This window comes from Physeter macrocephalus, chromosome 2 (assembly GCF_002837175.3).
Source record: "Physeter macrocephalus isolate SW-GA chromosome 2, ASM283717v5, whole genome shotgun sequence".
Taxonomy (NCBI): domain Eukaryota; kingdom Metazoa; phylum Chordata; class Mammalia; order Artiodactyla; family Physeteridae; genus Physeter; species Physeter macrocephalus.
Window position 1 is genome coordinate 124,847,058 of NC_041215.1, and position 24,659 is coordinate 124,871,716.

The 24,659-nt window shown below is 46.0% G+C and overlaps 1 protein-coding gene and 1 long non-coding RNA gene across 2 annotated transcripts in view; one reads left to right on the forward strand and one right to left on the reverse strand.

The window, feature by feature from the left end:
• Positions 1–17,616, reverse strand: part of SERPINE2 (serpin family E member 2) — a 75,312-nt gene extending 57,696 nt beyond the window's left edge. Inside the window, exon 1 of the mRNA XM_024124543.3 lies at positions 17,435–17,616. The gene's annotated coding sequence lies outside the window, so the exon portion shown is untranslated. The remainder of the gene's footprint in view (positions 1–17,434) is intronic.
• Positions 17,617–18,321: 705 nt separating this feature from the next.
• On the forward strand, positions 18,322–21,433 carry LOC102983826 (uncharacterized). Its single transcript, XR_449321.3, has 3 exons — positions 18,322–18,432; positions 18,974–19,142; positions 20,375–21,433. It is a non-coding gene; the product is annotated as an uncharacterized lncRNA (long non-coding RNA).
• The last annotated feature ends 3,226 nt before the right edge of the window (positions 21,434–24,659 follow it).

Consider the following 24,659-nt stretch of genomic DNA (forward strand, 5'->3'; position numbering starts at 1 on the left):
TTTCCTTTGCTGTGCAAAAGCTTTTAAGTTTCATTAGGTCCCATTTGTTTATTTTTGTTTTTATTTCCATTTCTCTAGGAGGTGGGTCAAAAAGGATCTTGCTGTGATTTATGTCATAGAGGTGTGCTGCCTATGTTTCCCTCTAAGAGCTTTTATATTTAGGTCTTTAATTTAGGTATTTAATCCATTTTGATGCTTTGGGTAGTATAGTCATTTTCACAATGTTGATTCCTCCAATCCAGGAACACGGTATATCTCTCCATCTGTTTGTATCATCTTTAATTTCTTTCATCAGTGTCTTACACAGTTTTCTGCATAGACGTCTTCTGTCTCCTTAGGTAGGTTTATTCCTACATATTTTATTCTTTTTGTTGCAGTGGTAAATGGGTGTGTTTCCCTAATTTCACTTTCAGATTTTTTCATCATTAGTGTATAGGAATGCAAGAGATTTCTGTGCATTAACTTTGTATCCTGCTACTTTACCAGATTTATTGATTAGCTCTAACAGTCTTCTGGTAGCATCTTTAGGATTCTCTATGTATAGTATCATGTCATCTGCAAACAGTGACAGCTTTACTTCTTCTTTTCCGATTTGGATTCCTTTTATCTCTTTTTCTTCTCTGATTGCTGTGGCTAAAACTTCCAAAACTATGTTGAATAATAGTGGTGAGAGTGGGCAACCTTGTCTTGTTCCTGATCTTAGTGGAAATGGTTTCAGTTTTTCACCACTGAAGACGATGTTGGCTGTGGGTTTGTCATATATGGCCTCTATTATGTTGAGGAATGTTCCCTCTATGCCTACTCTCTGCAGTGTTTTTATCATAAATCGGTGTTGAATTTTGTCGGAAGCTTTCTCTGCATCTATTGGGATGATCATATGGTTTTTCTCTTTCAGTTTGTTAATATGGTGTATCACATTGATTGATTTGCGTATATTGAAGAATCCTTGCATTCCTGGAATAAACCCCACTTGATCATGGTGTATGATCCTTTTAATGTGCTGTTGGATTCTGTTTGCTAGTATTTTGTTGAGGATTTTTGCATCTATGTTCATCAGTGATATTGGCCTGTAGTTTTCTTTCTTTGTGACGTCTTTGTCTGGTTTTGGTATCAGGGTGATGGTGGCCTCATAGAATGAGTTTGGGAGTGTTCCTCCCTCTGCTATCTTTTGGAAGAGTTTGAGAAGGATAGATGTTAACTCTTCTCTAAATGTTTGATAGAATTCGCCTGTGAAGCCATCTGGTCCTGGGCTTTTGTGTGTTGGAAGATTTTTAATCACAGTTTCAATTTCAGTGCTTGTGATTGGTCTGTTCATATTTTCTATTTCTTCCTGGTTCAGTCTCGGCAGCTTGTGCATTTCTAAGAATTTGTCCATTTCTTCCAGGTTGTCCATTTTATTGGCATACAGTTGCTTGTAGTAATCTCTAATAATCTTTTGTATTTCTGCAGTGTCAGTTGTTACATCTCCTTTTTCATTTCTAATTCTATTGATTTGAGTCTTCTCCCTTTTATTCTTGATGAGTCTGGCTAATGGTTTATCAATTTTATTTATCTTCTCAAAGAACCAGCTTTTAGTTTTATTGATCTTTGCTATTGTTTCCTTCATTTCTTTTTCATTTATTTCTGATCTGATCTTTATGATTTCTTTCCTTCTGCTAAATTTGGGGTTCTTTTGTTCTTCTTTCTCTAATTGCTTTAGGTGCAAAGTTAGGTTGTTTATACGAGATGTTTCCTGTTTCTTAAGGTAGGATTGTATTGCTATAAACTTCCCTCTTAGAACTGCTTTTGCTGCATCCCATAGGTTTTGGGTCGTCGTGTCTCCATTGTCATTTGTTTCTAAGTATTTTTTGATTTCCTCTTTGATTTCTTCAGTGATCTCTTGGTTATTAAGTAGTGTATTGTTTAGCCTCCATGTGTTTGTATTTTTTACAGTTATTTTCCTGTAATTGATATCTAGTGCCATACTGTTGTGGTCAGAAAAGATACTTGATATGATTTCAATTTTCTTAAATTTACTAACGCTTGATTTGTGACGCAAGATATGATCTATCCTGGAGATTGTTTCATGAGCACTTGAGAAGAAAGTGTATTCTGCTGTTTTTGGATGGAATGTCCTATAAATATCAATTAAGTCCATCTTGTTTAATGTATCATTTAAAGCTTGTGTTTCCTTATTTATTTTCATTTTGGATGATCTGTCCATTGGTGAAAGTGGGGTGTTAAAGTCCCCTAGTATGACTGTGCTACTGTCGATTTCCCCTTTTATGCCTGTTAGCATTTGCTGTATGTATTGAGGTGCTCCTATGTTGGGTGCATAAATATTTACAATTGTTATATTTTCTTCTTGGATTGATCCCTTGATTATTATATAGTGCCCTTCTTTGGCTCCTGTAATAGTCTTTGCTTTAAAGTCTATTTTGTCTGATAGTATTGCTACTCCAGCTTTCTTTTGATTTCCATTTGCATGGAATATCTTTTTCCATCCACTCATTTTCAGTCTGTATGTGCAGTCTATATGTGTCGCTAGGTCTAAAGTGGGTCTCTTGCACACAGCATATATATGGGTCTTGTTTTTGTATCCATTCAGCCAGTCTATGTCTTTTGGTTGGAGCATTTAATCCATTTACATTTAAGGTAATTATCGATATGTATGTTCAAAGTACCATTTTCTTAATTGTTTTGGGATTGTTATCGTAGGTTTTTTTCTTCTCTGTGTTCCCTCCCTAGAGAAGTTTGGTGGTGCTGAATTCTCCTAGCTTTTGCTTGTCTGTAAAGGTTTTAATTTCTTCGTCAAATCTGAGTGAGATCCTTGCTGGGTAGAGTAATCTTGGACTTGATTAACTATTTCCTTTCCCATATTAGGGAAGTCTTCAACTATAATATCTTCTAATATTTTCTCAGTCCCTTTTTTTTTCTCTTCTGCTTTTGGGACCCCTATAATTCTAAGGTTGGTGCATTTAATATTGTCCCAGAGGTTTCTGAAATTGTCCTCAATTCTCTTCATTCTTTTTTCTTCATTCTGCTCTACGGTAGTTATTTCCAGATCATCTTTACTATCATTATTCTGAAATCTTTTTCAGGTAGACTGCCTATTTCTTCATTTGTTTGGTCTGGTTGGTTTTTACATTGCTCCTTCATTTGCTGTGCTTCTCTGTCTTCTCATTTTGCTTAACTTACTGTGTTTGGGGTCTCCTTTTTGAAGGCTGCAGATTCATAGTTCCCGTTGTTTTTGGTGTCTGTCCCCAGTGGCTAAGGTTGGTTCAGTGGGTTGTGTAGGCTTCCTGGTGGACGGGACTAGTGCCTGTGTTCTGGTGGATGAGGCTGGATCTTGTCTTTCTGGTGGGCAGGTCTGTGTCCGGTGGTGTGTTTTGGGGTGTCTGTGACCTTATTATGATTTTATGCAGTCTCTCTGCTAATGGGTGGGGTTGTGTTCCTGTCTTCCTAGTTGTTTGGCATAGGGTGTCCAGCACTATAGCTTGCTGGTAGTTGAATGGATCTGGGTCTTGGAGTTGAGATGGAGATCTCTGGAAGATTTACGCCGTTTGATATTACATGGAGCTGGGAGGTCTCTGGTCGACCAATGTACTGAACTCGGCTCTTCCACCTCAGAGGCAGAGGCCTGATGCCCAGTCAGAACACCAAGACCCTGTCATCCACATGGCTCAGAATAAAACGGAGAAAAAAAAGAAAGAAAGAAAGAAAAAATAAAATAAAGTTATTAAAATAAAAAATAATTATTAAAAATTTAAAAAGTAATAAAAAAAGGAAGAGAGCCACCAAACCAAAAGACAAATCCACCAATAACAAGCACTAAAAGCTATATAAAAAAAAAAAAAGAAAAAGAAAAACCGGACGGACAGAACCCTAGGACAAATGGTAAAAGCAAAGCTATACAGACAAAATCACACACAGAAGCATACACATACACACTCACAAAAAGAGGAAAAGGGGAAAAAATAATATATCTTGCTCCCAAAGTCCACCTCCTCAATTTGGGATGATTCGTTGTCTATTCAGGTATTCCACAGATGCCGGGTACATCAAGTTGATTGTGGAGATTTAATCCGCTGCTCCTGAGGCTGCTGGGAGAGATTTCCCTTTCTCTTCTTTGTTTGCACAGCTCCCGGGGCTCAGCTTTGGATTTGGCCCTGCCTCTGCATATAGGTCATGGGAGGGCGTCTATTCTTCGCTCAGACAGGACGGGGTTAAAGGAGCAGCTGATTTGGGGGCTCTGGCTCACTCGGCCCCAGATGGAGGGAGAGGTATGAATACAGGGTGAGCCTGCGGCGGCAGAGGCCGGCGGGACGTTGCATCGGCCTGAGGCGCGCCGTGCGTTCTCCCGGGGAAGTTGTCCCTGGGTCACAGGACCTTGGCAGTGGCGGGCTGCACAGGCTCCCGGGAGGGGAGGTGTGGAGAGTGACCTGTGCTCGCACACAGGCTTCTTGGTGGCGGCAGCAGCAGCCTTAGCGTCTCATGCCCGTCTCTGGGGTCCGTGCTGATGGCCGAGGCTCGCGCCCGTCTCTGGAGCTCCTTCAGGCGGACAGACAGGACGGGGTTAAAGGAGCAGCTGATTTGGGGGCTCTGGCTCACTCGGCCCCAGATGGAGGGAGAGGTATGAATACAGGGTGAGCCTGCGGCGGCAGAGGCCGGCGGGACTCTCTTGCCTCTTCGGCAGCTCCAGACCTTTACCCGGACTCCCTCCCGGCTAGCCGTGGTGCACTAGACCCTTAAGGCTGTGTTCACTCCGCCAACCCCAGTCCTCTCCCGGCATCCGACCGAAGCCCGAGCCTCAGCTCCCAGCCCCCGCCCGCCCCGGCGGGTGAGCAGACAAGCCTCTCGGGCTGCTGAGTGCTGGTTGGCGCGGATCTCTGTGCGGGAATCTCTCCGCTTTGCCCTCCGCACCCTGTTACTGCGCTCTCCTCCGCGGATCCGAAGCTTCCCCCTCCGCCACCCGCAGTTTCTGCCCGCGAAGGGGCTTCTAGTGTGTGGAAACCTTTCCTCCTTCACAGGTCCCTCCCACTGGTGCAGGTCTCTGTCCCTATTCTTTCGTCTCTGTTTTTTCTTTTTTCTCTTGCCCTACCCAGGTATGTGGAGAGTTTCTTGCCTTTTGGGAGGTCTGAGGTCTTCTGCCAGCGTTCAGTAGGTGTTCTGTAGGAGCTGTTCCACATGTAGTTGTATTTCTGATGTATGTGTGAGGAAGGTGATCTCCACTTCTTATTCTTCCGCCACCTTCTCTGCCTTTATTTTAAAAACCCTTTTTCATCATGCAATCGCTAAAAGCATTCATAAGAATTGATACAGGGGATTTCAGGCTAATGCGCCTTCCCCATGTGTTCTCATGAGTCTCGTCCATCCAGTGCTTTCGGTGAACTCCGACCAAAAACATATCAGGATCTTTGTAAAATGGAAGATTCTGTAAGGACCCTAATATATAGCAAATCTCTCTTTCTCTGAGGGACAATTTCAGATAAATTTTTCACTTCATATTCACGTACACGGTTTTTAAACTAGGACACTCTCTTTTTCACAGGCAAACTTCCACCATTTTAGTGCTTTTTAGTGACTCATTAAGGCATCTCTCAGGCACCATTTCAGTGTGCATGTCTGACTCAGAAGAGAGCGGGCCTTACTGCAGTTCTGGATGCTCCAGTGTCTTGTAGTCTTGAGTATTTAATGAAAGTAAAAGTTACATGCAAGTAATGTTTCACACTTTCCAAAGCTGTGCACTAAAACTGTCATATTTTTTATGAGATCTGATTTCTCCCCCATGGAGAAGTTATCTCCACATCTTTAGTCATAGAGAGCACATAAGAGACTAACTGGCCAATTCATTATTATTGATACAAATCAGTAAATAGCAATTCTACACACTTTAGATCAAAATGGTTTTCATGGAGACTAACATGAAAGAAAAAGAAAGGGCTACATTACCCCGAGGGCTGTCTGGACATTTGTGCTTATCAGCTACGAGCCAACGCTTCACATTGTTCACAGACTTACCTCTACACATACATACACACACACACACACACACACACGCCTGCGTGCGAACATGAACACACACGATTAGTAGCGACTGACATTTAAGAAACTCCTATGTGTAAAGGGCTTTAGCATCAGCACGGCTGAGCCTAGAAAGTGGGCATGACAGCCCTCATTTCACGTGGGAGGAAATCGAGAACTGGACACCGTCCATCACTTGCCTGCATTCCTGACCCTCACGGAGCCTCCGGGTCCCTCATCCACAGAACGACCTCGGGCCTCCAGCCTTTCAGGGCTGCCAAGTGGATTTAGGGAGGCAGTGCACGGCCGCGGCTTTGGGCTGGCACCAGTGGCTGCTCCGGTCACCAGGGCCACACGCCGCGCTCCTCGAGTCCCTTCACACCAACAACTCAGGGCACACCGACCAGTCCAGTGGGACGTCCTGAGCATCTCATCCATGGCACTCATTACACAGCAGTGGCTAAGTGACCCAGAACAGTGCTGAGGGGCAGGGTGTGGTCTGGTCCAGGGGAGGAATGGTTTATCACCATGGCACACAGTGATAATAAAAGGCAAACCAAGCCTGAGGTAACTTCCCTATTACATTTAAACCCTCTACAGACAGTGCTTCCCCCGAAAGCCCCTGCTGACATCCCACTACGGTGTACCGCTGTTCTAGACTATCTTCAATTGCTAAAGTCTCACGGATATGCCTTTTCTCCCTACATAGAGAAGATCCTCAAAGGTCAACCTATTCTGTGGCTACTTCTGTGTCTCGCAGAGCACCTATCACAGAGTAAGTGCTCAAAAACTAGCTCTCACACTGAATGCCACCCAAATACAACAGAGCTGCCACGTCATGCTCCTTTGAAGTCCTGTGTGGGGCAGATTCATCAAGAGTAAGCGTTGGGAAACCCCTTTTCTCTCGGGGGATAATCCTCTTTGAGAACATGGGTGTGCACAACAAAGAGAAAGGGAGACATGAACCAGCCAGTGGCCCTAAGGAACGAGTGGTAACAGTCCCCAGGTCAGTGGGGTGCTCTGGGGGCTAACCCGGGGTGAGTGACAGGGCGTGGCAGTCTGTTACCAAACTGTACCGAGACTTGCGTCTGGAGAGGTGGCAAATGACAGGAGCAGAGAGGTGAATCCTCACTCGGCCACAGCCCTGACCTTGACAAGTGACCTAAGTCACAGCCCTGACCCCGTGACTGACATTTAAGAAACTCCTGTGTGTAAAGGGCTTTCGCACCAGCATGGCTGACCCTCTCGGGCTCCTGGCAAGCCAGGCATCAAAGCCCTCAATTCACATGGGAGGAAATTGAGACCTGGACACAGTCTATCACTTTCCCATGTTCCTGACCCTCATGGAGCCTCCGAGTTCCTCATCTACACGATGACCTCAGGCTTGTCAAGTGACCTAATTCATGATACTTCCTATTTCCCTGTGTGTAAGACAGGAACAATACTATCTCTCTCTGCAAGGAAGCCGCATCCTCATGTCCTCCATTCTCTAGCCTTGGAAATGGAGCACGCTGGGGGCGGGTAGTATTTTGCAGACACAAAACTACTAAGCGTAGGATAGTCATTTAAACCCAAGTCCATCTGACTCCCCAGGTCATTCTCCATCCGGCAATGGTCTGTGGTTCCCTGCACTGTTGCTCCCTCACCACTGTTCAGCCTCAGTCATTCCCTGAAAAAAAAATGTTTCAGAATCAAAAGTCTCCTCTGCGAGACCCAGCCCTGGAGAGAACATCCCCATGGGCGGGAATCTCAGAAGGGTGCTCCACACACCTGAATCTCAGTTTTCTCACCTGTAAACTAGGACTAATTTCTACCTTACAAGGGCTGTTTAGATTCAACAAGATCATGTATGAAATGTGCCTCACAGCCCTTGACACCCTGACGATCCAATGATCTTGCACTTCGTTCTCCCCTTTCGAGCGTCTTTTGGACTCCTCTGTGTCAGGTACTGTGAAAGGAGCCCAGAGGAGTAAGAGAGACCACAAAGTCCTGGCAGTTTCCTCGTGGGGTGGATAAGACACACACATAACTAGAACACACGGTGGAGAGTAAGAGAAAAGCACATTTTTGCCATTGTATACATAAAAAATATATTGTTCTCAAAGCAATTTTACACTAATAAGTGATATACACGCATGGAACAACTCTGTTTTCAGTAATTGCTGAATTAATTCACATTAGTACGATTAGCACTTTGATAGTCATGATTTACCACCTTGCTGCGCAAGAACAGGTTCACTATGAATACTTCGGCATCTCTGGCCAAATACTCCAAGTAGAAATGAACACAGGTTTGGCAAGAGATGATATGAATCTATCAAGTAAATTAATTTCAAAGAGAAAATCCACACCTTTAGAAAGAAAACTCTCTTTATAATTAAGTCATCACATAGAATCTCCCTGGCATCTCCCATCCCATTGTCTGAGCAATAATTCACGTGTGGGCATACACTGAGTGCTGTGTAAAGTCCCATATGGATATCTGCCAGTAAAATCCTAAAAAAATCATACTAATGGCAGCAGAAAATACATTTCCTATCTAACGATGTTGGCAGTGGTTAATCCAACATTCATAGAACTCTTTTTTTTTTTTTTTTTTTATTGAAGGAATAATTAAACGTGTTTTAAATACATTCAGCGTGTGTTTAAAATGGTTATTTCTAGGTGTATGGACATCGCTGGATACAGTAGAATGACTTTTTCACAATCGGAAAAATGAGAACAAAAAGAGAAGACTGGATGCTACATTTGCAAAAACGTAAATAGATTATTTTTCCTACTGCACAGACAATTTATTCATTCTTCATAGCTAACATTTAAAAAAACAAGACAAAAAAACACAGTGCCCAGCCTGACAGGGCTAGCCTGCAATGTGCCTCTAGAAAGAACTTCTGGTAACACTGCTGCTTACATTTCCTCATAAGGTGGAATGAAAGGGAGTTTATTTCATGCATCAGCCATCCTTTGCTCCATGGCCAGTACTGGAGGAGCTGGAAGCCTGTGGAAAGGACAGATGACCAGCTGATCACTGGGAGTGCTGCCCACTGAGAGTTTTACAGAAAAGGGGTCTGGCAACTAAGTATGCAAACACAGAGAGCAAGTCACTCATTCATCGGGTCAAAGGCACAATGAAAACACCAGTCTCAGAGGAGTTAAATGTTTGCCTGGAACCCCAATGCCACCTCGTGCCCTGGAAGTCAGCTCCATTCTAGACCCTGCGCTCAGCACCTGAAGCATACTCTCCACTGCACCTTCACAACACTTAAGATGTGGTTACCTTCATGCCCAACTCACAGATGATGAAACTGAGGCTTGGAGAAGTCTAGTCAATTGGCTATGGCCTCCTGGCCTCCAACTAGTAACCGATATAATCTAGATACAGGCCAAAGCCCGTTGGTCTCTACATCCTCCATACTCTTAATTACTACACTATACTAAGGAAGAGGGGGAGGAGGAGGGGGAGGAGGTGGAAGAAGAGGAGGATGAGGAGAGCACATACCATTTGATGTGACAAACTTTGAAATAAAGTTAAATGTAAAAAAAAACTATAAAAAGAAAAGTAAACCTCCATGTTTTAAGCTAAGTCTCCACACATTTGTGGAGTTCAATTAGAAATCTTTAAAAATCATGTCACACTTGTTCTTCAGCTGAGTTTTATCCAGCTCAGCCTACGTTATTCCCCTGGACTCTGGGTATATGTACTCTACCTTTTCAATCCAAAGGTCAGTACTAATTTTAGCATCTGAGTCCCAAGAAAAAAAACAAGCATCTAAGAAACAACTGGGCCCTGGGGCCAAAAGGCATAAAAACATTACTTCAAACATAACACAAAAATATTAGTCTCTTTCCATCTCTGTTTTGGTTGTCTTACTTTAGCAGATCATACAGCAAAGTGAGAAGCTGGTCTCTTGAAAGGAGGCCCGTTGTTTGACAGGAATTTCCTTTTGAGAGGTTATAAATATTGACGAGTCATAAATCTCTGACAGCTCATGGTACCAGCTCACAGCGCACACATTTACAGGCCTGGGTGCAGGCTCTGGCATTGACACATACAGGTTGTATAAATAACCATGGACACCTGGGCAGCTCCACATTCTTCTTCACAACTCTCCGAGTGGGAATATTAGTATCTGTCCAACGAACAAACATGAGGCTGGAGGAGATAACACAGTGCCTCTGTCAACTGCAAACAAATACTAATGACAGTTGAGGTAACTTGCCTGTCCAGCACACCCTCTCAATGCTCCCTCCTCCCCTGACTGCAGGCTTGAACATGAGACTCGGAATCTGGCCAGTCATAGCATCCCATTCCCCTGACCACAGCCATTGGTCCAGGGAAAGACACATGACCCAACCTGAGCCAATCAGAGTGCCTCCATACGATTTTCCCCACTGGAACTGACAGGAAGCTCGTCTTTCCTCTTTGATCCTAAGGCTGTAGGGAGGTAAGCCTGAAGGTGCCTGCAGTCATGTCATGGTCCAGAGACAAGAGACATGGAGGGAGAGAAAAGAGGCCCAAGGCCCTGAGTCTCTAGTTCCAGTCACCTCCAAGGCCAAAGCACCCCCGCCATGGCTCAGGCTCGCCAGCATAAGCCAGTAGTTCCCCCCATGCTCTCCGTGTTTCTGAGTCAGTTATTTTGATTGCGGTTTCTGCCCTTATAACCAAAAGATAAGACAGTAGTTAAAGCTCATATAATCCTATCAGTGACCAAATCCTCAATAAAAATAATTTCTTCCTAAGTGGATTCCTCAGCTAAAAAAAGAAAAAACTCTTTAGTAGAGGATGCAAACACTGCCATTATCTATATAGCATTTTCTCAAAAGAAAGAAAGAAAAATCTATTTTCATTTGCAGTCACCGTATACATTTTCCAGTGGGCTTCGAATTTGGGGTTAAACTCTCCCACATACCCACACCCACTTTCAAGATTTGGTGCATAAAAACTTAGGGCAAAACCAAGTAGTTGATTTTTCTATAGCTGTATTAGTTAGCACTAAATGGAGCGGGGAAGGGAACGGGGGAGACAGTACTGATGCTGTTTTTAGTATGTTCTTGGAAATTCCCCAGGTTACTGGACTTCTCACTGCTGCAAGGTGGGGCAAGGCATCACAAAAACAAAACAAAGTACATTCACCAAGATTTGCAGTCACTAGAAGAAATCCTTTCTGCCTTTTCATAGGCGTTTTTCTGTTTTATATTAAGACCCCTCCACATTATCTTTCTCCCAAGAATTAACTGATAAAAATAGAAAGGCACAGTGGATTCCAATTCTCCAATTATCTTCTGAGACAAAGGACAAAGTCTGAGGTCAGACTGAAGCAGGAGCATGGGGTATTCCTCATCTGATCTTGAATTAGGGTGTCCACCCCAACCTTTGAAGGAATTCAAGGATGAAGTGGAGATGAAATGTTTGTCCAGATGCATGAATGGAATTACAAATAGAGGATCGCTTAGGCTCAGTGGCCATCGCCATGAACAAAAAGGGTCGCAGAAGGAACGCCAACTTCTCTGGGCTGGGCTGACATCCAGACCTAGAAATCTAGCGGCAGAATTAGGAGAGAATCGTTTACTGTGTAAATTGACTTGGCCCATTGGGTGAAAGGTAGCATTTCTCAAAAGAGAAATAAAATTGTCGTAGTCTTTCAGTGTTCTTAGACAAACTGTGAAGTTATAGATAAGAAATAACCTAAAGATGTAGTTTATTGCATTTCACTCCCTTTCATACCTAAGGGTATTTTTTTTTAAACCCAATATTGATTTTTAGATCAGGCGTGCAATCTACTCACGAGGAAAGATGGTTTTGGAAAGAGAAGACGGGCACATTTATGGTTGGAGACAGTGGTTTACAAAGAAGATCCAAGTATATGGGACCCAATTTATTTAACATTTTTATAAATGCCTCCAAGTGGGAATTCAAACTAAATAAATCTTCATGTTGGGCCTCAGTGCTATTTCTAAGTCCTGAAGAACCAAACTGAATATATATTTCTTAGGTTTAAAAGAGAGGGAAAACGAAAGAGAAGAATTTCATGTAGATAAACATAAAACAATGCATTTAAGAAAAAATTTCATCTAGGCCTGATATTTATGAGAAAGCTGGATCAGAAAGGAAAATAAGCCAAGAAGTTAAATTGTTTTTTTAAATAAAACAGCTTTGAGATCACTATTTCAACACACCCATTGTATAGGCAAGGAAATTAAGTTCTAGATAGTCAACTATATAAATCGTTCGTGGCATAGCCCAGGCCCTCTCCCAACCCAGGGCTCTTTCCACCGAACCCGGCTTAAGACATTAGGCAAAAAACTGCCCTGGCAAAAATGTAAAAACAAAACAAAACGAAAAACAAGGTTCAGCAAGAGGGCATGTATCACCCTCACCGAGAAGGTTAATGGAAATAAATCAGAAGGTATTCTCCTACCTTGTATAAACTGTGAAATACAAAGTACAGCCAGTGGACCTCAAGGAAGACAGAATGAAGCCAAAGAGGGTTCAGATGAGGGTAACTGAAGTGAACACAGACACAGAAGCACTTCTGTATTTGGACTTCTGCTTTTTTCTAAGTAACGTTCTGTCTTAGAAGACATGGTCGATCAAAGATTTTTTTTTTTAAGGTGAAGATATATATTAAATGCAGAAGTACCTGGCACCAGGGGTAGAGGCCTGGGAGGAGAGCTCCTCTTTAAGCCCCAAAGACAAGCTCTCTTTCATAAAGCGTGCAGCAAACTTATACGAATATGGTTTAGTTCAACATCCATTAAATGCGTTTGGGTCACGCACCACTGCTGGTACGAATGAAACCAGAACACAGGCACGACTTCACAGCACTAAGAATCTGGTGGGTAGAGTATGTTGCTATGACACAGTAACCGCCATCAGAGAGGCATCGCTTGGTAGGATGTGCATGTGTGTGCACACACCACACGTGTGCCACAGAGGATTGGGAGATACTGATCTTCAGGAAAGACTTTTTGCAACAGGTGATACTAGACATGAGTTTTGAAAAAGGGGAAGTTGGCCAGACAATGAATGCAGAAGATGGAGAAAGAGAATTCCAGGCAGAGGTCCAATAGGAGCCAAGGCGGGGAGTAAGGGTACCGCCATGCTGTGAGAAGTCTGCAGGGAGTTCAGTTTTGCAAGAGAATAAAGTCTGCAGAAGGGTACAAGGCAGGGAGGTGGGAAAGGGCTGAAGAAAGCTTGGACTCTGTCATTACAAATGGCCAGCAGTCTGGGGAGTTGCTAGGGAGGAGAGCAGGGCACTGTGGAAAGTTCCCTGGCCGAGTGCTGAGGACTTCTGGGACAGGACTGCCCAAAGGCAGCTGAGTGACCTTGGGAACATACTGTATGACTATGGGCACCATGTGAAATGGGCTCCGCCGTGTTCCAAGGGCTGAGGTCTTCTGGAGCAGCCCGTGCCTTGGGATGTGGAATCAACCCTGCCCCGTCTCGTTCCAGAGTGGTTATGAGGCGGTGGGAAGGTGCTGAGGTCTGTGGAAATGGTTTATAAACAGCAGAGACTGCATCTCAGTAAAGGTGAGATAACACTGGAATTACGTATTAGCGACCCTCCTTATAGAGGTTCAAAAGCATTTTGAGAAATGCAGGTACATCACCTTAAAAAGTCAACAGAAAGCTCACCTTTCTATCTGAGATACCTAGCTTGTGACGCAACACAGCTACTCCTTCAGAGTCGGGGTCTGTCCCCAAGGCAAGAGGGAGGCACCGAGTTTTGATGAGGAGGGACACAAGCAGATTCGGATTTGAGGGCCCTGAGGTAAGTAGCCCCAGAAGCAATGTGGATGATGGTTGGAAAGGGGTGCAAAGCTAGTGCAACAGAGCAGGCAGGAAACGGTGCAGTCAGCCACTCAGCGTTCCCGGGCTGCTGATGGTCCCCCAGCGCACAGGAGCTAGGAAGCTGCTGTAAACGGGGACCACGGGTGCCAGGGGAAGTGGAAAGCAAGCAGCCTCCAGCATAGCCAGGCACTGGGAACTCCGTGCCAGCCAAGTGCTGCCATGAGGGAAAGGAGGCCTCCTGAATTTTTTTTTTTTTTTTTTTTTTTTTGTTTTGCGGTACGCGGGCCTCTCGCTGTTGTGGCCTCTCCCGTTGCGGAGCACAGGCTCCGGACGCGCAGGCTCAGCGGCCATGGCTCACGGGCCCAGCCGCTCCGCGGCACGTGGGATCTTCCCGGACCGGGGCACGAACCCGCGTGCCCTGCATTGGCAGGCGGACTCTCACCCACTGCGCCACCGGGGAAGCCCCAGGCCTCCTGATTTTTAAGAGGAGCTATAAATCCAAGCGATATCTTAACATTTCCAAATATTCACACGACTTTTGTATACTTGTGTTCCAGCCAACAACACATCTGCCAGCTGGAAGTGGCACACTGGCCACCACTTTGCCACTCTGGGCTCTAAAGCAGGGCAGGGCCGTGGTGACTAGAGCAGAGGTTTATGGGATCTCACAGCGCGAGAAGCAGAGGACTCGGTGACTGTCTGGATGCGGCGGCAGGCGGTCGCTGGAGAAGCCCAGCGTCACTGGGAGGTTCCTGCTTTGGCACCTTCGTAAACAGCCGAGTCACCAGCAAAAAAAAAAAAAAAAAAAAAAAAAAAGGGCAAAGTTTGGTCAAGGCTGAAGCAGGTACGGAGTGGGTGATGAGAACTAAAATCAGTTTTCGACTTCCTGTGGGTTCTTCTGCCTAAAGGGCATAGACTGTAGGTAACTAGCTGGAGACACCAATCTGGAACTCACTTTGGACTGGTGAAAGTGGAAGCTGTGGGAATGTGGTAACCTAAACATTCCGCATGAAGCTGAAGAGGGGTAAGAACAGAGCCCTGGGTCACCCCAGGAGGTAGTGGAGGTGCCAGGGTGGCAGAAGGCAAACCAGGAGGAGGTGGCAACTAGGGAAGGAGAAAAGCATCCATCAGAAAAAGAGGAAAGATCCGTATCCAATGCTGCAGAGAGGTCTAGAACACATGCTCAGGACCACTCTTTCAGGAGTTGTGGGGTCTTCTCCTACTTTGGGGAGTCTCTGGCCAGCTTGCAGAGAGTTAAGAAGAAAGGGAAGCCTGGGGAAGTGTTAACTCATTTAAGAAGCCTGGGAGGCAGGTGGTGGCTGTAGGTGAGTTGGGGATGCACGGACAAGGGAGGTTATGGCATTTTAAAACACTGTTAAAAAAGAAAAGAGTTCATTGGGAGACATGAGGCACTGCCACAGGAAAGTCTTCTCTCTAACCTTCTCTAAGTCCCCGCCCCAACTTGATTTCTCTTCTATTATTCTGCCTTATTCCTATTTTATCAGAGCATAGTTAGGTTTCTTTGTGTCTGTTTGCTGCCACAGGAAAGACTGTTCCAAGAGAACAGCGACCTGCTATATGTACCATACACCAGGGTCTAGCAAAGTGCCTGGACACAACAGATGCTTAAGAAGATTTCTTGGATGTGGGTAAATCTGGAAAAGTCTATAGGAAGGAAATGGGGTAGGACGTGGGGAGACTTCAAACCGGTGACCCCTACTTTCTCATTAGAGTGGGCCATGAAAGTCACTCGCCAAACTGGAAGGAGGGAAGGGAACAGATCTCTTGTGTTCAAGAAGAGTTGCCATGGGAGTACCAGGTTGCAACCTGAGGAAGGAGCCTGGGGTGCAGAGACACTGAGATACTGATTTCAGAAGCTGAGCACCTCTGGGTGAGGGCAAGACTTGGATGTAGAGGACCCAGTAGCTGGAGTGGGTGGAGGTCACGGGAGTTGAGATGGTCAAGGAAGCAGGAATTGGAAGCATCCCCTACATGGACTGTGGGACTAGGGGAGGAGAGAAAGCCCATGGGCCAAAGTCTCCCATGCTGTGGGAGAGTGACTGGCTGGCAGAGAATGGCCACAGAGAGGTGTAGCCAGGACCTGGCTAGGTCACCACTCATTTCCCACTCTGCCACCTCAAACAATATCTGACTAGCATTTAATCACTCGTGTGGAACTGAAAATTACTGTCCTTTGGAGACTGAATCATTTCTATCCTTTTCAAATTACACTAATATGTGAAGTTCATGGGAGGCAGAAATTTTCTGCATAGATTCATTTTTTTTAAAGAATAAGAGATAGGTGACATCTTGATGACCTTCAGTAATTGCCCTGCACTGTACAATATTTTTTAACATGATTTTAAGAAAGCATCAAAACTTGGGGTTGAGAGAAGCCTTCGATGATTTAGGCTAACACCTTCATTTGCATAGCTGAAGAAAATTTTTTGCTGAAATACTGCAAACAGCACATAACTACTGATTTAGATATGCAGTCAGCATTGAAAGTATCTTCAATTTTTGAAGTGTGCTTTAGATATACAAATTAGCAATGCTTACATTTTTTCCCCAGTTATCTGTGTTCAACTTTCCGATATAAAATCTCCGAAGCATAAAATTATCACGTAATTTTGTTCCTGAACAGTTCAGAGGAGCAAACTGCTTCCTGGCTTGAAAGAGGAAGTCAAACCTTCAAACAGCTTTTTATGTTGATGCTAAATATAAATAATATAAATATAAAAACGTTCCCTGCGAAGTAGTCAAAGCAAGACACAGCAGCATTCGAGATTTCTCAAGAGAGACACACACGAAGACTATTTTTCGCTCATTAAAACACTAAAACCTTCAATAGCATCTTCCATAATACCTGAAGGTGGAGTACTGTCTTACGTAATAGAAGCCTTCCCTCCGCACTCAGTTTGTAGGCAAATTAAACACCTAATTCCGCCCAGAATTTCTGAGTACTTTCACCTTACCTGTAGGCACTGATCAGCATTGCAATTCCCATTTCTACAGACGATGAAAATGGCAAAGAACAGCTCCATGGGGTTACATCGGTTGCCAGAAGCCAATTTAAAGGCTCTCCCCCAAACCACCGATTACCTCCAGCCCGCCCAGGCAGCGGTAACAACAAGTAGGAGTCCGTTTGTCTTCCGCGAACAGGCGGCGCACACGCAAAGTACGGGGTAGGGGACGCCCGCGAGTACCTGGGTACCCCAGGTTCAGGGTCACGGGCGCCCGCTAGGATGGACCGGCAGCAGCAGCAGACACGCTGGCCCCAGGACTCCCGGCCGCGCGGACACCTGGCCCGCCGGCGCGGCCCCTCCGCGCCCCGCCCGGGTCCTATTCGGGCTCCCCACGGGCCGGGCACGGGTGCCGGGCGCGCACGCAGCTTTGACTGAGGCAGCCGGGCCGCGGGAGGCTGAGAAAGTTCCTCCTCCTCGACACCGGCGCCCCCGGCCCCGCTGGCCCCGCTGGCCCCGCTGGCCCCGCAGCCTCCCAGCCCGGCGCAAGATCGCCGCGCGGAGCTGGCGGCGCGCCGAGCCCCGGGACCGTCCCCGGCGCGGCGGGCAGCGCCCGCCGCGCCCCTCCCGCCCCGGGCGCCCGGGGTCGGCCGCGGGGCGCGCAGCCCGTACTCACCGTCCCTCGCTCGGGAATCCCCAGGTGGCGGCCGCGGAGCGCGGCGCGGCCCGAGCCGGAGCCGGGTGTCGGCGGGGCGGGGGAGTCGGAGGAGGAAGAGCGGCGGCGGCGGCGGCGGCGGCGAGGAGGGGCAGCGGAGGAAAGAGGCGGCGACGCCTGCACACGCCGCACAGCCCGAGCAGCCCGGCAGCCACACAGCGCTAGCTGGCCGGCCCCGGCGGCGGGGGCTTTATCGCGGCGCGCGCGGCCCCCGCCCCTTCCTGCCGCCCCCGCCCCCGCCCCGCCCCGCCCCGCCTTCCCGCCGCCTCCTTTGTGTGCCAGCGGCCGCCGCGTCCCCGCGCCCGCACTCCGGGGCGCCCCCACTTCCGCCGCCGTCCCGCCGAGGCCGCCCCCTGCGGGTCCCCGTCCCGGGGCTGCGCCCAGAAAGAGCCGGGAGACGCGCCGACCCCGAGTTGCGGCAGCAGCCCGGCCCGAGCTGCACGTGGGTCGCCGGGCTCGGAGGGGGGGGAGGTGTGGGAGGGGGAGGGACCCAAGGGCTCGCGGCGCGTCCCTGGGACGCAGGGCTAGTCGTCTGGGCTGCCCCCCTCCCCGGGAGAAACAGGGGGACGCCCCGGGACAGTGCCTACCGGTCCGGGTGATGGGGATAACGGTGCCAGGTCGCGGCCGGGGAGGGACAGATCACCCCTCGAACCGCTTCGCCTGGTGGCCCAGAGCCGACTTCTCCCGGCCTCTCGAACAGGGGAGCCGCAGCTGGTCGCCTTAGGCAAAAGGCAGACCAGGGGATCCAGAAAACTGGATTCCTGGTTGCGGTGACAGCGTGAGGTACCCCGCAGAGACCTGGGAATCCGGCCCTTCCCAACCGGTTACTACAGCCGATGGGACCTCGTGCGCCGCAGAGAGGCACAGACCCCAGAGGCCGGCGGCAAATTACCGTCCTGCTCCCAGCTGTATGACCCAGATCTCCGGTATGCGGCCCGCCTTTGCATCAGCTCAGTTTTGTAGGTACCCAACTTTAATGGCATAATTTATGTTGCCCTTAGACAGTGCAGAACCCTCACCAGCAGGCCCACGGCCCCGACTGTGAGAAGGAAATATGGTAAATCTCCTAAAACACAGCCTTGAATTAAGCTTGCATCTACTCATTAGAGCAACTTGGAATCTTGGAAGGGTATTCACAGCCTCTCATATAGGGAAACTTGCTATGGGAGTTTGGGCCCTAAAATTAAAAGGAAACACAGTCCACAAAAAGAAAACCCATTTCATTGCTTTACACTCATGCCCAGTATTCATATTCAGTTACAGGCAGGATAAAAATCCTTTTTCCTTGTTGTTCCCTCTTCCTGGAATGCTTTGTTTCTCCCCACCATCTTCCTGATGACTGCTTCCTTTTACGTCAGGTCAACAACTCAGATGTCACCTTCTCTAGAAACCCTTTCCTGGTCACTTGAGCTAAAGTCACTTCTGCCTTTCTCCAACCCAACTCTTTCATAGTCCTCATCATGATTTGATTTTTTTTTTTTTTACTTGTTTCTTGACTAGTTTTTTCCACACGTCCTCATTAGAATGTATGCTCCCAGAAAGGAAAGAAGAGAAACCAGTTGAATGTGGTTTCTAACTCACCTGGTTCCTAGTGCCTGGAACCAATACTCCACCTATAGTCTTTGCTCAAGAAATATTTGTGGACAAGTGCCAAGTGACTGTTAACATGGTAAGTACTGCTCCAGAGACAGTGTTATCATTTGGTCTCATCTGGGAAGGCAAGCGGGAGCTGGGAAGAATGAGATGAGGATGGGAGAAGCTACAGGAGAAAGCCCAGAGGTGGGACTGAGCTTGGTGTGTTTGAGAAGCTAGGGTCAGTGTCTTCCAGATGGAAGGGAGTCATTCAGGGGACTAGTGGAGAAGCAAACTATTAGAGAACCAAGAAGTGGGTGAAGCCAGGTTATGAAAGCCTGCCCGATTCACTGCTTCCACTTCTATCTTTATCACTTTTTAAAATTGAACATTTTTATTGAGATAATTGTAGGTTCACATGCAGGTGTAGGAAATAACACAGAGAGGTCCCTTGTATGCTTTGTCCAGTTTGCCCCAAGGGTAGCATTTTGCAGGACTACTGTGTAATATCACAATCAGTATATCAACATGTATACATTGATTCATGTCTCAAACACTTTGGGTAATTATTTCCCCATTTAAATGTTTAGTAAAGTTACTCTAAAATTTTGAAAGAAATGAACAAATATTATTATTATAAATTTATTTATTTTATTTATTTATTTTTGGCTGCATTGGGTCTTTGTCGCTGCGCTCAGGCTTCCTCTAGCTGTGGAGAGCGGGGGCTACTCTTCGTTGCCTTGCACGACCTTCTCGTTGCAGTGGCTTCTCCTGTTGTGGAGCACGGGCTCTAGGGCGCATGGGCTTCAGTAGTTGCAGCACATGGGCTCAGTAGTTGTGGCTCGCGGACTCTAGAGCGCAGGCTCAGTAGTTGTGGCACATGGGCTTGCGACATGTGGGATCTTCCCAGACCAGGGCTCGAACCCGTGTTCCCTACATGGGCAGGTGGATTCTTAACCACTGTGCCACCAGGGAAGCCCAGAAATGAACAAATACTATGTTAAAGGGTTTCGGTCTCTTGTTTTAATGGAACCAACTTTTTTTTAAAGGGGAAGAATGTTTTATTTTCCCAGTTAGAGCATAATGAGGATCCAGATTCTTCCTCTGTAAAAGACAGTCAGAAATCTTTGGGACTTACCTCTGACTGTTCACTTCCCTGCCCTACCCAGTACTGTTGAAGGAACATTATGAGCAATACTGTACATGACTTGTCAATTCTGAAATCAGACAGGGTGCAGTGTTAACTAGTACGCTAAACTATGCCTGACCACTAATGGACCTTTCTCTCTCCTTGGACATTGGATGGGACTGCCACTGAGTGTCTCCCAGAGGGAAGTGATTCAAGACAAAGACCCATTCTGCCAGTGAGCTATGCTGGGAATACCAACTATGCTTGTTACAGAATGTGCACGGCAACTACTGACCGGCCTTCCCGATGCCAGCAAGAGGGTTACAGAAGCAATCTCCCGAGCTTTCCACGACATTCAAGTGACCAGGCACTTTGACCCCCATCATTAGGGGCTGCCCCAAAGAAGCTGCGTTCCTACCTCACTTGGTGCCCCTAAGCGGCAGTTGAGACACCAGAGGGTGTATGACCCTTGTTGAAATGGACTTGTCATAGGTGTGTGCTTTCAATTGGCGTTTCCCTCCTGTCTTGTTTGAGAAATCCCAGTCATTTAACGCTCCTACCTGCTTCTTTTTTTACAACTTCACATTCACAGCAGAATTTCATTTTGTCTTTCAATTGTGTGGCTTGCCTTAATCCTCTGATAGAGCTTCAAATTGTTTATTCCTTAATTTTTTTTTTAAGTGACCTGGAGCTTAGCCAGCTCCAGCCAGTCTCTGAGTTTGGCTTTGTGTCCATAAGCCGCAGTTGGGAGAAACGCAAGAAATGCCCAAACAGAATAAAACAAATGATCTATTTAGTCTCATTTCCTCTCTTGGAAGAGGTCCAGCTTTGAGTGCTTTGGAAGAAGATGAAAATCCCCCCACCCCACCCCCACTGCTCCCTCATACACCCAAACAGTATGACCTTGTATTTAAGTAAAAGCTATCCTTAGCTCCCAATGGGTGATGGTGTTTTGTCTGGAAGAGCTACTGATGTTTCTATAATAAGATAATAATAGTTGCTCCTCTCCTATCTAACCCCTATTTAAAATACATTTCACCACAAGGCAACTTGTTACACAACTTTATAGATGCAAATACTGTTTCGTAAGGTTGTTTCAACCAGGGGAAAGGAGACTGGTTATAACAGTTCACTTAGACAATTAGTTTCTGGGACTGTTGCATTGGTATGATTTTTTTTTTTTAAGCTTATAATAGGTATTTTTTGTTTTTTATTTCCCTTTCAAGTTGGCTTTCAAATAAATCCAGTTTCCTCTTTCTGTAACTTCTGAAGCAGATTCAACCAGAGCATCAGTTCACACTTTCCCACTATCGTCGCTACTTTTCACCAAGGGCTGCAGAGAAAAGACGTCAGTAAGTACTGGGCTGAGGATTATTTTCTACTTACATTTGACCAAAGAAGATGAAAAGCCCTAGGTGCTGAGGATCACTGTGATGCTGACCCCTTCAAACAACAACCTAGCTCTTCTTCCTTTTACCACCAAACATGGATGCCACCTCCCTTTCTTTTATACTCTCTCTGCCCTCGCTTCTTGCCTGCATCACTGTCTCCTCCCTCTCTCTCTTCCTCCACCCCACCGCCCCCCCGTCTCTCTCAAAGGTTACCAATAACTTCCAATGCCAACCCCAGTGGTTTTTCATCATTCTTTATCACACTTGATCTCTTGGCAGCATATAACTCTGGTGTTTTGCCCATTTTTGAAATTCCTTTGCCTGTTTTCTCTCTTCTCCAATTCCTTAGCCAGCCTTTACCTTTCCCTCATCAAATCCTCTTCCTCCCACATGTGGGTGCTATATTATGGTCTGCCCTCAGCTCTTTCCTCTCCTTCACACACTGTCTCGCAGTGGAGTGACCATTGATTGGTTTGTGGCCACCCAGCATCTATTCCCTGTCTTTTGATTGCCAGATCTGTTTTCCTTTGGAGAATCACTTCTCCTGCTTTATGTCACCCTGTTGGGAATGGATGACAAGGTGTCTTTACTTCTTCTAGCCAAGGGATGGGCACATGACCAAGCTCACTGGATCCCCTCCCAGGACTTTGAATACATCAAGGGAATGGGGAAAGTAGTTGGAGCTGACTCATCCTAGCTTGATAAGATTGTTTATGAATTCTTCCCATCTGGATCCCCGGAACCACCATGGTCACTGCCTCTTCTGAGTAGAAGTCCACACTGGACTCTTTTCTAGCCAGATTTGGTTTCTGTTGCTTGTAATCAAGAATCTTTAACAGATACATCCTAGATGCATGTAACTTTGCTTAGTTCTGGATGATTTCCAAGCCTGTATTTACAGATGGCCTTGACCCCTATTCAAGTTCCTACTCACATATCTCCAAATGCTTGGCAGATACTTCTACGTAATATCCCACTGTCAGGGACTTCCCTCTTGGTCCAGTAGGTAAGACTCCATGCTCCCAATGCAGGAGGCCCAGGTTCGATCCCTGGTCAGGGAACTAGATCCTGCATGCATGCCGCAACTAAGAGTCTGCATGCTGCAACTAAGACGTCAGCATGCAGCAACTAAAAGAACCTGTGTGCGCAACGAAGATCCCGCGTGATAAAACTAAGACCCAGCGCAGCCCAAATAAACAAATAAATGAACGAATAAATAAATAAATAAATATTCCACGATCACCTCCTACCTAACAAGTCTAAAGCAATTTATTATCTCCCTCCTGAAGCAGTTCTTCCTCGTGAACTCCATAAGGATTGTAGAGGGATGAGTGCCGCCTCAGTCACTGCAACCAGAAGGATGGGAATGAGGTCTGATGACTCCTCTTCCCTTTATCCTATATCCAGCCATTGCCTGGTGCTATTAATAGTTACTTCCCTAAGTCCCTCTTATTTATCCCTTTCCTATTTTTTTTTTTTTCAGATTAGTTCAGACCCTTATCACTTCATCCCTGGACCACTGCAGTATACCCTAACTATTCTTTCAGCTTCCAGATTCTATCCACCACTGCCAGCTTAATCTTTCTAAGGCACTGCTTCAGTTATGCCACTCCAAGGCTTAAAATAATTTCATGTTTATCACTAAGGTCTGAATTCATTGGCTTAGGCAGTCTTTGGTAGAGGTTGGGGGTCACAGGTTCTGGTGTTAGATTGCCTGTGTTCAAATACCAGCCTCATCACTACATAATTTTTTTTCAATTATCTAAACCTCTGAGCCTCAGTTTCCTTATCAGTAAAATGGGGGATACTAATCGTATAACCTACACATAGAGTTATGTGACAATTAGTTAATCTGTGAGAAGGGTTTAGCTGAATGTAAATAGTAGGTGCTCAATGAAAAATTTTTACAGTGAAAGCTCTCCACAGTCTAACCTACCTTGCTAGCCTTGTCCTCTTTCTCTAATATGTTGTTAAAGGCTTTACCAACCAGAATTACTCATCGAAATTTCTATTGTATTTTTCTACTCTTGTGCCGTTGTTTAAACCATTCTGCCCCAAATATCCCTTCTTTCACTCCACCTGTATCAATATCTAGTCTGTATTATAAACTATCCCAATTTTAATGGCTTAAAGTAACTATTTTATTTGTTCATGATTTTATGGGTTGGCTGGGCAGGGTTCAGCTGGGATGGCTCATCTCTGATTCACCCAGTGTTGTCTGACCTGCGCAGCTGCAGGATTCAAGATGGCTCCACTCACATGTGTGGATGCTGAGCAGGCATGGCTGGAACTCTGTCTTCTCTTTGCTCCAGTTTTTTCATCTTTATGGGCCTTTTCCCCCCTTGTCATATTTCAAACTGAGAGGCTTCTCTCTGCATTGGTTTTTCCAACAATACACAGACTGCCTTTTTCTTTGTTTGTTTTAAAATTTTTGTTGAAGTATAATTTACATAGCCACTGTTTTATTTATTTACTTATATTTCGGCCACACCATGCAGCATACAGGATCTTAGTTCCCCAAGTAGGGATCAAACCCATGCCCCCTTCATTGGGAGCACAAAGTCTTAACCACTGGACCACTAGGGAAGTCCCTACACAGACTTCTTTGCAGGATAGCTCAAGACTCTGAGAAGGTAAAACCAGAACTTGCAAGACGTCTTAAGGATTAGCCTTGGATTTAGTATAATGTCATTTCTGCTGGATTCAAAGCAGGTCACAGAACTGTCTCAAATGAGGAAGGAGATGTAGTCTCTACTTCTTGATGAGAGATGTCGTAGTCACCTAGGGCTGCCATAATAAGACACCACAGACTCGGTAGCTTAAACAACAGACATTTATTCTCTCACAATTCTGAAGGCTAGAAATCTGAGATCAAGGTACCCTTAGGATTGGTTTCTGGTGAGGCCTCTCTTCCAGTCTTGTAAGTGGCTGCTTTCTCACTGTGTCCTCATGCGCTCTTTCCAGGTGCACATAGAGAGAGAGAGAGAGATCTCTGGTGTCGTTTCTTTTTTTTTTTTTTTTTTTTTTTTTTTGCGGTACGCGGGCCTTTCACTGTTGTGGCCTCTCCCGTTGTGGAGCACAGGCTCCGGACGCA